Source organism: Triticum aestivum, chromosome 3B, assembly GCF_018294505.1.
Source record: "Triticum aestivum cultivar Chinese Spring chromosome 3B, IWGSC CS RefSeq v2.1, whole genome shotgun sequence".
In the NCBI taxonomy this organism is placed as follows: domain Eukaryota; kingdom Viridiplantae; phylum Streptophyta; class Magnoliopsida; order Poales; family Poaceae; genus Triticum; species Triticum aestivum.
The window spans coordinates 5,954,354-5,967,149 of record NC_057801.1 but is presented as its reverse complement, the minus strand read 5'-3'; the positions used below and the strand labels follow the sequence as shown (position 1 = coordinate 5,967,149).

The 12,796-nt window shown below is 48.7% G+C and overlaps 1 long non-coding RNA gene across 1 annotated transcript; it reads left to right on the top strand.

Annotated features, from left to right (window-relative positions):
* The first annotated feature begins 4,726 nt into the window (after window positions 1-4,726).
* Window positions 4,727-5,478, top strand: LOC123064259 (uncharacterized). The gene is made up of 2 exons (XR_006430654.1): window positions 4,727-4,870; window positions 4,958-5,478. It is a non-coding gene; the product is annotated as an uncharacterized lncRNA (long non-coding RNA).
* The last annotated feature ends 7,318 nt before the right edge of the window (window positions 5,479-12,796 follow it).

The following is a 12,796-nucleotide window of genomic DNA, read 5'->3' as shown; positions in this document are numbered from 1 at the left end:
CGAGGATCAAGTACATCACACCGCCCCCTCCCTATTCCTCTCGCCATGTGCGCGCCCACGCCGACTGATGCTCGCTCTTCGGCGCAGCTAATGCGCATGTTCGGCATGTACCGCGACGACAACAGCGGCTAAGAGTTCAAGTACCTCCACGTCTTCAATCGGATCGACAAGTGCGAGAAGTGGGCGGATATCCGACGCACCCTCGCCAAGGCCACCCTCGCCATGGCCAAGGAGACGTACAAGCCGGATGCGCCGACCCCGGGCGCGGCCGACGGGCGCCCAAACGGCAACAAAGGGGCCAAGAAGGCGAAACACGCCGAGTCGACTGCCGCACGCGTGCAAGAGTCCATCAAGCACTGCGTCGCCGACGCCAAGACCAGGGCCACCCTGCGAGAAGAGAAAACTGAGGCGCGGTGGGCTGCTTTGATGACGAACAATGCCATCAAACTTGACTTGCTCCGGTCCAACGTCGCCGCGAAGAAGAGGAACAACGACCTGGCTTTCTTGATGGGCGGCGCTGACATGCTCTAGAGCAACAACGAGAAGCTCAAGGCATGGTTCCTGGCGGAGCGCGGCCTCATCCTGAACCAGATACCGGTGACGCCAACGCCAACGCCACCGCCCAGCCCGACTAATGATGCCTCCGCGACGCCCAGCAGCACAGAAGCCGCACCGACCAGTCCAGAAGCCGCGCCGACCCCTCCCAGCCTGCGCACGCTGATGACGACGCCGCAGGGCGACCTTGGCGTTTGATGCGTTCCTTGCGCATCCTTTCTTTTTTTTGTGCGCCGAACTATTGCCTATCCTTTCATTTGATCGCCGAACTGTGGCACCGGTGGCCGAACTATTGCGATGATCGCTGGATTATGGCTATTTTTGGAGCGGGAATAATCAAGTTTGAATATGGGGCGCCAGGATGGGGCGGCACCTGGGGGCGTGGCTGGGGCCTTGGTCGCCCCCAGGGCTTAAAAATCACCGGGTGGACGCCCAAAAATGTGCCGGCCAATGCGTTGGGGGGGGGGGGGGGGGACGAGTGGAGAACTCTATTTATATCAAGAATCTCCGCTAGTTATATCTACTACTGGAAAACTCTATTTGATCCATACTACTGGAACTGAAAAACATACTCCCACATCTGTATCAGCGAATGAATGAAAATATACAAAGGAAAAAAGAAGACAAAACAAAGGGGTGAAGGAGATAACTTTTTTTTTTAGTAACGGGTGAAGGAGATAACTTTTTTTTTTTGAGGATGGGTGAAGGAGATAACTTATTCCATCACTCGTGGAAAAGGAGCACACCCATCTGCCCGTCCCCCTCTGTCTTCCGTGTAAACAGTGTGGCAGCCCAACAAAAAAATGACAGCGCAACACGGCATTTCCTATTTGGCGCCACAGGCGCCAGTTAATGTGCATTTTGTTAACTAGCGCCAGTGGCGTCCGCAAAATGGGCCGGCTCATCTAGGCGCCGGTTGACCATTTTTTTTTTTTGAAAATTCTGTGAATTGTTTTGAGATTGATGAACTTTTTTGAATGTTGATGGACTTTTTCTAAATTTAATGAACATTTGTCTTGAAAATAGATGAACTTTTTTTGCTTTTATGAACTTCTTTTTTCAGTTCCATGAACTTTTTCTGAAAATACATGATTTTTTTAATTTCTATGAACTTTTTTGAAATTTAATGAACTTTTGCTAAATTGGATGAAGTTTTTTTCAATTTGAAAGAACTTTTTTTAAATTGATGAACTTTAAAAAATTATGAACCTTTTTTAAAGATAAGAACATATTTTTTTCAAATGGATGAACTTATTTTCTTTAAATCTGTAAACCTTTCTTCATTTCATATTTTTATTTTCGTAAAAAGACTAAAAAAACTTTGGGCACCACGCTAGTGGGCCGGCCCATGCTAGAAGCGCTGCAGGCGTTGGATCGTTAACGGGCGCCTGCAGCGCTGTATAGGAGCTCCTTCTCAACTCCTGCCACAGCCCACCGCCCAAGCCAAGCCACCCGACACCAGAAAAAGGCCCAAAATAGACAAACAAATGAAAACGGGTCGGTCGCTTGCCTTATACGCATGCCAATCGAGACAAAGCAAACCCCATGCGCAAATCGTGAAGCAAGGAACGATCAAACGGTTAAGATGTCGACTGAGACAAGTCAACTAAGATTTAGCAGCATTGTTTCCTGAAATAGAAATATACTATCACTAGTAGAAAAGAGGGCTTTGGTCCAGGCCAGGTTTGCCCATTAGTCCCGGTTCTGGATTGAACCGGGACTAAAGGGTGCCGGCCGGGCCACGTGGGTCATTTGTCCCGGTTCGTCTGGACCTTTTAGTCTCGGTTGGTGCCACGAACCGGGACTAAAGGGTGCGATGCCCATTAGTACCGGTTCGTGGCACCAACCGGGACTAAAGGGTTAGACCTTTAGTCCCGGTTCGTGCCACGAACCGGTACTAATGGGGTTTGAGGCATTAGTACCGGTTCATGGCACGAACCGGTACTAAAGGTCCCATTTTCAAACTCTACCCCCCCCCCCCCCCCCCGCGTGGATCGCCTTTTCAGTTTGCAAAAAAATAAAAGAAAATGATGAAAATGTCAAAAAAATAAAAGAAAATAAGTTTCCCATGTGATATGTGGTCTAGTTGTTGGGAAAATTTGCAAATGTTAATTTCGACTTTATTTGCAAAATCTCTCTAGAATTTAGTAAAATGGGCATAACTTTTGCATACTAACTCGGATGAAAAAGTTTTTATATGAAAAATCATCTACTCGAAAAGTTACATCCAAATTTAATTGGGGGAACCCCGTTAAACATTTTTAAAATCCTCAAAAACCTAATAGAAAAAAGTTACGGGGCTTTTAAGATCTAGAGTGGAAAAAATCGAAAAAATTTCAAACTGCGTGGTCAAACTGTCGTCAAACAATGGTATAACTAATTATTCTAGAATATTAGTGTTACTAAATAATTATTTTAGTTATTTTGAATTTTGGTCAAATCTGGTCAAACTGTGGTCAAACTGTGGTCAAACAATGGTCAAACTAATTATTCAAGAAATTTTAGTGTTACAAAATAATTATTGTTTTTTACAACAATAGTTTCAAACTCAAACAGTGAAATGTGTCACTTCATGCTCACGCAAAATTCCTGAGGGTTAATAGGATTGACATCTTACTATTGTCAGGAAAACAACAAGTGGAGACTTAGAAACGAGGGAGAATAGAACGTGGAAGTTAAGCGTGCTCAGGCTGGGGGAGTCGGAGGATGGGTGACCTTTTGGGAAGTGATGAGGGGTGATTAGAGATTAGAGGATAAATTGAGCAGTGATGAGGGATGGTGATTAGAGATTAGAGGTTAAAATAATTCAGAAATTTGAAAATAAAAAAAATTCAAAAATTTATTTTTTAAAAATATTTTAAAAAAGAAAAATCACAAAATTCCCTTTAGTCCCGGTTGGTAACGACCCTTTAGTCCGGGGCCCTTATGAACCGGGACTGATGCCCCCTTTTCTACTAGTGTATCAGGTTATTTCCCAGGGAATTGCTAGGGATCAGACAACTGATCCTAGCTTCCTATAAGACCAGTCCCTGGTCGCAAGATTAGAAGCGTCACAGTCGTTGATGACTGCAAAAGGCTCCATGCATCTCTCGTGAGTTGTTTCCAAAACTAGGCGCTAATCAAGTGGGATTGCTATTAACTACCGACCGATTTAATATCTCCTGTTTTTCTGAAAACAAATAAGTCTAGTCAATTTTGGTCGGCGTTGGCGGAGAGAACATGGTGGCGTGGTGGTTCGTGAGCTCGGAGGCAAAGAGGGTTTGGAAACAAGGAGAGATTTGGGGGAGGAGGAACATGGTGACAGATACGGGGCAGGTGGATGCGTCGATTACGGGCGGTTAGAATGGGGTTTCTATGGAGTTGAGGACTGTGGGATGGAACACAAATCGACGACGCACAATCGGTTTGATGTTTTTGTATGATAGGAAGGGTTTCCCATTAATAAAGTAGCTGCATGCATCGTCCAGATGAAGAGGCCGGGGTCATCCTCCTTTTCAAAAATAAAAAACACGACAAAATATGGATGGGATATGCAGAAGCAGGCCGAGGCAATAATAGAGGGAAAATGTATAAGACTACCTAGAAAAAATGGTGAGATAGCTGGGTATTTTGACTCAAAATGACTGTAGGCAGTGGTGAAATTCTTTTTTAAGTTCAAATATGTGGTTATTATTAATGTTGAGTTCACAGAAGTCTTACATGTGGCACGGAATAAGAGACTTGTTCACTTCCGCGCAGATTGGTGACCAGTGCATGATGGTGTTGAGAAGAAATTATCCTTTAAGTGGAGTTTGCACATGAGAATGACTGTACCAGCCGGGATTACTACTTGTTGCTGGACTGTTATTTGCAAAGTTTAGGCAGCCGTACCCTTCCAAAGTTGGTGCCGTCGAAAACACTTGTTGTGGACGCGTACAAGCTGGCCAGTTTGCAGTTTGGACGTGGTGCCATGGGAGAGTTGTCACGCGGTTTTCTTAATAAACAATCTCACTTTCGTGGAAACGCGCATGCGGTTGACGTGCACTAGTCGTCGTTGCCTCTCCTCCCCAAACGCATCGCCGCCCTTGGGGTCAGGCCGGAGCATGCGTTCATACATGGACAAGTGGTTACACACTACGATTACGTGCTTATATATTCACAGACAAGCATACATCCACATGCAGTCGAGACAGACAGATCTACAAGGTACTGTAGTATCAACTATCAAAGATGTTGAAGCCAGCGGCGTCATCTTCCTCATCGTCCGCCCGGTGCTGGGCGATGGTCGTAGCAGTGCTGATCCTGTGTGCAGCCAACGTTGAGCTTGTCCAGGGAGGTAATTAAGCATCAGCTTGTCCATACCCTCACTAAGCTCTGCTGTGATCAATGGACATCAGGGGTCTATATCATACGTTGTGTGCAGGTGGAAGGCAACCGCGGCCACCTCCGGCTCCCACCACAGAGAACCATCGTCCCCACGATGGGTGCCCTAACTGCAAGAACAACCCACCGTCTTCGCGGCCGCTTCTTCCTACTCCTCAGGCAGAAGCAGTGGCAGATGAGCATGGTGTTGGTGGCCAGAGTTAGCTAGGGCCCATCGGCCAACAGTTCATCTGTAATGACAGTACTTGCGCATCATTTCATATTTATGAGGGGTGTCGTGGAGTTCCATATATAGGTGGGCACTATCTAGGTAACTTGTGTTCCGGCTTCCACTGGCGAGTTCCGACTACAATGTCGAATCAGTGTTGCATCGTTTTTGAAGGCATTGTCTTGCTGTCCAAACTATCTAGGTTTTTCTTGATATTTGTGTGCATGTATGGTAAGTGTTGTAGTTATCATGCTAACAGTTGCCGGAAGTTCAAATATTGCCAAGTTCATGGCACATTCTTCCTTTTGTAAGAACTTTGGGAGCTTCAATGAAAAAACAATTGGTTGTGTGCATCTTAGAACATAGCAACATGCAATGGCCCACAAGGGTGACTCTTCCAGTGTCCGATAAAAAGGAATATAGCTTATTGGTGCCTATATTAACCTCAGGAAAAGTTCAGAATCAAAAGGATGGCCAATGCTTGGTGAGAATGCAGGGCACATGACCTCAAAAATTTGGGGCACCGCGCGATGTCATGAGCTATTAGAATATAGATGGAGTGATCTAGTTTTAAAAGGGAGAAAAGAAAAAGGCCTAACTAGCCAGCCCACTATGGTTGATGCCTGTCAGCTAAAAGTGGGAAGTTAATCAACCATACAGTGTTAGTCCCGCTCCTGAAGGTACTCAGTCCAACTCTTCTGACTTAGTTTCTCCCCATTAGCATTTTCAGTGTGCTCTATAAGATTGCTTCCAAAGTCAAAGATAGCTTCGGAACAATCAACCTTCGTTCCTAGTCGGTTAATCACCACCAATATTATTCTAGCATATGAGTGCTCATTGTCGCAGCTAATAAATCCGGCATATCACTTGGTAGCGTGTCCTAGCTAGCTAGGCGACTTGGCGGGATGGTAACATGAGTGAGGTTTTACCGAGCTTCGAGCTCTCCATAGGAGATAATACCCTATGTCCTGCTTGTGTTTATTGTGTTGGATTGTGTACAAAATATAGCTAATGTATCGAGATTGTATGTGATCTACGACGAGCCCAACCTCAGGCTTATATAACATACGGGGGTCCTAGGGTTTACATAACTAGGTCGGCTACTTCGGTGGAGGCAGAGTCCACGGCTTCGATATCGTCGAATTGTACACCAAGTCTCCTGGAATCTTCATGTAATCCGTAATCTTCCAGAAACGTCCTAGAGGTCCACAGCTCGGCCCATCATGCCGGAAACCGACGTGGCGAGGACCCCCTTGGCCAGGACAGCGACACTCACATTTTTATGAACCGCAAAAAGGGCGTGAAACATAACCATTGTGCACTTAAGACATGATGAAAGCTTGATCCATCACATCCATCGGCAAAGTAGATAAGTAAGCGTTGATCAAAATTGGTTTACCGCAATTGATGCGTCCCTACCCGTGGACCCACTCGCTTGGTCACTCTGTCAATGGGAAACGCGAAGTCAATGATCTAAGGTGCCTACGGTGCGTAAGCGGCAAGCTGGCAACCCAAGGTAGGAAATAGGGATTGCGCCCAATCGGCAATTCATCAGCATGCAGTATATGAAAGCTTTTGATAGGGTCGTATGGCAGTTTGGAGGTAATGATGATCAAATTGAGATTATGTGCTCACTAGGGCTCAATTATTAATTATTAATAGATGATGCCCCGCGCGTTGCTGCGGGAACCGTGTTAAAACCAATGCATAAATAAGTGCTTAAAACCAATGAGAACAAATGTAAGAGTTTTACTTATTTAAAATGATAAAACATAAAAGAAGTGTGTGTGACAAAATGATGTACTCCCTCCGTCCGAAAATACTTGTCATCAAAATGGACAAAAACAGATGTATCTCAAACTAAAATACGTCTAGGTACATCCCCTTTTATTCATTTTGATGCCAAGTATTTCCGGTCGGAGGGAGTATAAAAGAGAGAAAAAAATCCCCACAAAAAGAAGACATGATTGATGAAGTGGTGTTGTTTGAGTTGATAGGTTAATGAAAAATGCACGCATGTGTTGGGAAAAGAAGACATGCATGACCAATAAGGTTGCATAATTTACATTAATGCAAACAGTAACTTATGAGCACATGCATGACTCCTTGATGCCATACAATTTTGATCGGAAGGCTATAAATAATTGAGGTGATGTGGAAGCACGCATGTGTAGAGAAATCTAGTAGTGGGGGCTAGCTATTTAGATATAGAAGATGAGTATGGTTTTTTCAGTATCTTTCTTGGTTGTTTTAAGTGATGGCAAGTTTGGGTGTTCAAGTCTTCGATATCTGCAATGGAGATTAAATCTCTTCATACTTGTTTTTATTGGTAGCAGAGGGCCTATCGTGCGCGCTAAAAGTCGGCCTTGCCGTCTCAGCTAGTGAACCACTTGCTCTTTGTTGATGGCAGCCTGTTGTTCTTTTAAAGCGAGGGTGATACAACAAATTGGAATCCCACTCTCTTATCGAAACTACTATATGGACACGACACACGATACTAAATCTTGCGGCTGGGCTGCAATTTTTGCTATCTATGGACGGTTCTAACCATGGGGTCATGCAAACATCGGCTGCAAGTCAACGTGTGCATAGCAGCACTCCTCTCTTATTGCCGGGATTACTATTTGTTGTTGCTGGACTGTAATATCCAGCAATGGTGGCAGGATGACGTGACAATTCCCCTTCCTCCCTCCGCGTGGCCTCCCGCGAGGCGGCCCGGAGGCCAACCCCAACCCTCACCGCCGCTCCCTCCTCCCCCCTCCTCCTCCCTCGCCGCCGCCCAAGGGCGCGGCCGGGCGAAGCCCTGCTGCTGCCGGCGGCGGCGGGGCCCCTTTGTCTCCCCGCTCGGGCGGTGCTGGCGCGGCCCGGCGACCCGGGCCGGGTCGTGGCGCTGTGGCCGGGCTCCATGGCGGCTCCCTGACGTCCCTTCCTCTGTCCGCGGCGGGCGGCTAGGCGGGTGGCGCGCATGTGCCCGAGACGGCGGCGACTCCTGCACGGCCAGATCTGGCTCATGGCGGCGCGGCTGCGGGCGGCGCGGGCTGCCGGTGGCCACCTCTGCCGTGGCCGCGGCATGTGGTGGTGGCACCGCGGCAGTTGGTGGTGGTGGTGCGGGCTGGAGGTTGGAGGTGGCGGCCGCGACGGCTCTTCCGGATCTGGCCTCTCGGCGGCGCGGGCCGCGACGGCTAGGGCTGCGGGTGGCGGCCCTGACCGAGGCCCCCTCGGCTGGTCGGGGTGGCGGCGGCTCCGGCGCTTGGAGCTCGCTGGGCGACGCGGATGGGCAGCGGCCAGGCGGGGCAGCTACTCTGGCCGTGGGCGGCGGCATGGGTAGGTCTCGGTGGCCTATCGGTGTCGTGGCAGCTTCATGGTGGCTCGATGGATCTGTCCACGGCATCGGCCGACTTCTCCGGCGTCGGTTTGTCTGCGTTCGGGCAGTCTCGATCTTCACCCCATCTCCTCGTCGTCCGGGCGCTTCTCCCATCAAAGGGCTGGTCCTCTCCCAGCTGCGGTCCACCGCTCGTCTCGCGCCCGATGCCGCAGGACAGAGCTCGTCTCGCGCACGATGCAGCAGGACCGAGCTCGTCTCACGCATGATGCAGCAGGACTGACCTCGTTCCCTCCTCGTTGCTGCAGGACCGAGCTCATCTTGTGCTTGGGGCAGCAGGATGGGTCGGTGGATGCCAGTTCTGGCCGACCTATTGGGTCTCGACGCTGGGGGTCGCGCAAGGGCGCGAAAGGTGGGACCTTTCAGCTCGTCTCTTTCGTTTGGGTGCGGCGGGTCACGGGTGAGGTGGTGTCGAGGTCTTGGATGCTGGGGCGGCGGCCCCACTACTAGGAAAAGGGCTATAGATGATATGGCCTCTAATGGCGCACCAGACATGTGGTGCGCCACTATTATATAGCAGTGGTGCACCATGTGTCGGTGCGCCATTAGTGTGATAGACACTAATGGCGCACTAGACACACGGTGCTCCACTAGTAACATTTTTTTTATTTTCCCAAAAATACTAATGGCGCACCAGGTTTCAGGGCGCCATTACTAGTTAAACTAGTAATGGCGCACCAGCCAAAGAGTGCGCCATTACTATATTTTTTTTGCAAAACTACTAATGGCGCACCACCAGCTAGTGCGCCATTAGTAACCAGGGTTACTAATGGCGCATTTGTAGGTGGTGCGTCATTAGTAACCTGGGACCTACTTGATATTTTGGATAGCCACACCTACACACTCACTTTTCCCACTTCATTCTCTCTGCCTCCTCCTCCAAGCTTGTCTCGGCTGCCTCCTCCTCCTCACCTCATTTGCACCATAGATTCATCCAAATTAAGTGGTTAAATTACCTTTTTCATAGATAAGTAAGAGGAAAACTATCTTTATGTTGTAGATCTACTTTTTTTCTCCGTCCAACAACGTGCACATGCACTTTTTATGGCCTAGCTAGATCTATGTATGTTTGTGGTGTTGCATATGTTTGTGGTGCTGCATATATGTTTGTGTTTGCAGGTACCGGTATTTGAAGTGCGATAGTTGCCAATATTTTGCCGGAATGTTGATTCATTTCCGTTTTGACGAGAATTTTGGCACTATGCATTCTTTTTGGTCCTATTTTTAGGCAAAGTCATGCCAAATTTTTTCTTGGTTCTAAAATATCGTTTTGTTCTACCCCGCAGGTGACCCTGGTCCGCACAATGACCGAAGGCATCATGAATAGGTTTTTGAGCTCCGCGAAGGCCGAGATGCTTCAAAAGAACGAGACGGAGATAAGATGTCCGTGTCGAAGATGCAAGCCGAGGAGCCTTATGGACCCCGATTCCGTACAGGTGCGGGACCACCTGCTCTTGCGTGGTTTCATGGATGGCTATCAGTGGCAAGGTGATGAAGATGATTATGAAGTCGTCCATGGGGGCCGGGCAAGAATTGAGGAAGGGCAGCAAGACAACCGCGGCGAGGGCGGGCGAGAAGACAAAGAATCTCCAGGACATGATCACGACGGTGATGCTGTACACAGTCATCATGTAGAAGATGCCGGACATGATGATGAGGAAGATGCCGGAGCAGACGACGATGGACCATCGATGGGCTGGGTCCAGGACCCTCATATTCAAGAGCTACTTCTCAAGCAGACGGATAATGCAAGAGTTGCCGCCCGAGAGAAAGTCAAGCTGGATCAACTAGAGATAGACGTGGTTACTCCATTGTATGAAGGATGCAGGCCCGAGGATACACGCCTGAAAGTAACGCTCATGGCTTTGGAGATGAAGGTAAAACACAAAATGACCGACGCATGCTTCGACGAGAACATGTCATTCTGGCGCGAACGTCTTCCCAAGGGGAACAAGTGCCCGACCAGTTTCGAGGAGGCGAAGAAAATCGTGTGTCCTCTGGATTTACCGCACGTGAAATACCATGTGTGCATGAACAATTGCATCATTTATCGGGACGAGCACGCGGAGTCTAACATATGTCCGGTGTGCGGCGTCACTCGATACAAGGAGAGGAAGAAAGCTCCTCGAAAAGTGGTGTGGTACTTTCCGATCACTCCTCGTCTGCAGCGGTATTTCGCGGACCCTAAGGTAGCAAAGCTCCTGCGTTGGCACGCGGATAGGGAGGAGAAGAAGCAATAAGATGACGCAAATGATCCGGAGATAAATAAAAAAGACAAGATGCTGAGTCACCCTAGGGATGGGAGCCAGTGGCAAGCGTTGATCTTCGAACACCCAGAATTTGGGAAGGATCCAAGGAACATCGTGCTTGGCGCGAGCACCGATGGAGTCAACCCATTTGGCAGCCAGAGAAGCACACATAGCACCTGGCCTGTGTTTGTGTGGATGTACAACCTTCCCCCCTGGTTGTGCATGAAGAGAAAGTACATTCACATGAGTATGCTAATTGAAGGGCCGAAACAACCAGGGAACGACATCAATCTGTATCTGGGGCTGCTGAAAGAGGAGCTAGACACGCTGTGGAAAATGCCAGCCAATACGTGGGACGCCACAGAGAAAGAATATTTCCCTATGAGAGCCGCACTGCTCACGACGGTGCACAACTATCTCGGTTACTGATATGTCGCGGGGCAGGTGGTCCATGGATTTTCTGGATGCGTTAGGTGCATGGATGACACAGTATCGCTAGCTAGATAGAGATCCCGGGTCTTCGAAAACCGTATTCATGGGACATCGAAGGTGGCTTCGCGACGATGACACATGGAGGAATCACAAGGATCTGTTCGATGGTGAAACCGAACCCCGAAGACGCCCGCTTATGAGGAGCGGCGAGGAAATAGACGAGTTATTGAAAAACTGGAAAGATTGCCCACTGCCGGGAAAGAAGCAAAAGGCGCCAGAGCTGGGAAAGAAGCGAAAGGCGCCAGAGCCGCTGCTGAAGGTATGGAAAACAAGGTCTGTTTTCTGGGACTTCCCGTACTGGAAGATCCACCGTGTGCCTCATAGCCTTGATGTCATGCATATCACGAAGAACGTGTGTGAGAGTCTGCTTGGTACCCTGCTCAACATGCCAGAGAGGACCAAAGATGGGCCGAAAGCAAGGGCAGACTTGAAATCAATGGGCATCAGGGAGGAGCTTCACGCTAATGATGATGATGATGAGGCGAAGCAGGACACGGTAAGTTGTCGCAAAGGCAAAAAGGCCAAGAAGACTGGAAATGACTTCTCTCCCGCGTGCTTCACTCTAAGTCAGTAGGAGATCGATCAGTTTTTTACCTGCCTCATAGGAGTAAAACTTCCTTACGGTTACGCGGGGAAGATAAGCAGATACCTAGACCCAGCGAAGCAGAAGTTCAGCGGGATGAAATCTCACGACTGTCACGTGCTGATGACGCAGATACTTCCAGTTGCAATCCGTGGGATCATGGACGCGCACGTCCGTGAAACGCTATTTGGCCTATGTAACTTTTTCGACGTCATCTCTCGGAAGTAGGTTGGCGTGAGGCAACTCAAAAGGCTACAGGAAGAGATCGTGGTGATACTATGCGAGCTTGAGATGTACTTCCCGCCCGCATTCTTCGATGTTATGGTGCATCTGCTGGTCCCTATTGTGGAGGATATCATCCAACTCGGGCCGACGTTCCTGCACAACATGATGCCGTTCGAAAGGATGAATGGTGTCATCAAAGGATACGTTCGCAACATGTCACGTCCAGAGGGAAGCATAGCCAGGGGCTTTCTGACTGAAGAGTGCATCTCCTACTGTACAAATTATCTAGGCATCAAGAACCCCGTTGGTCTGCCCGTCAACAGGCACCTTGGCAGGCTCGCTGGATGGGGTAACCGTGATGGTCGCCGAGAAATGCATGTCGACTTCGAGGGTCGACTCGCCGACTTTGAAAGAGCAAACCTAGTCGTGCTACAACACATAGACGTGGTCGATCCTTGGGTGGTAGAGCACAAAACCTTTATTGAGAAGACGTACAAGGACCGAGGCCAACAGAGGACGTACGGAGATATAATCAAAGAGCACAACTCATGTTTCACGCGTTGGTTCAAGCAGAAGCTTCTGACGTCGTAGCCTTTACATGAGGATTCTTCCGCGGAAGAACAACTCATATTCGCCTTGTCACAGGGCGCCGAGCACAAGCTAATGACGTATGAGGCGTAAGATATCAACGGCTACACATTATACACCGAGGGAAAGGACATGAAGAGCGATGGTTATCG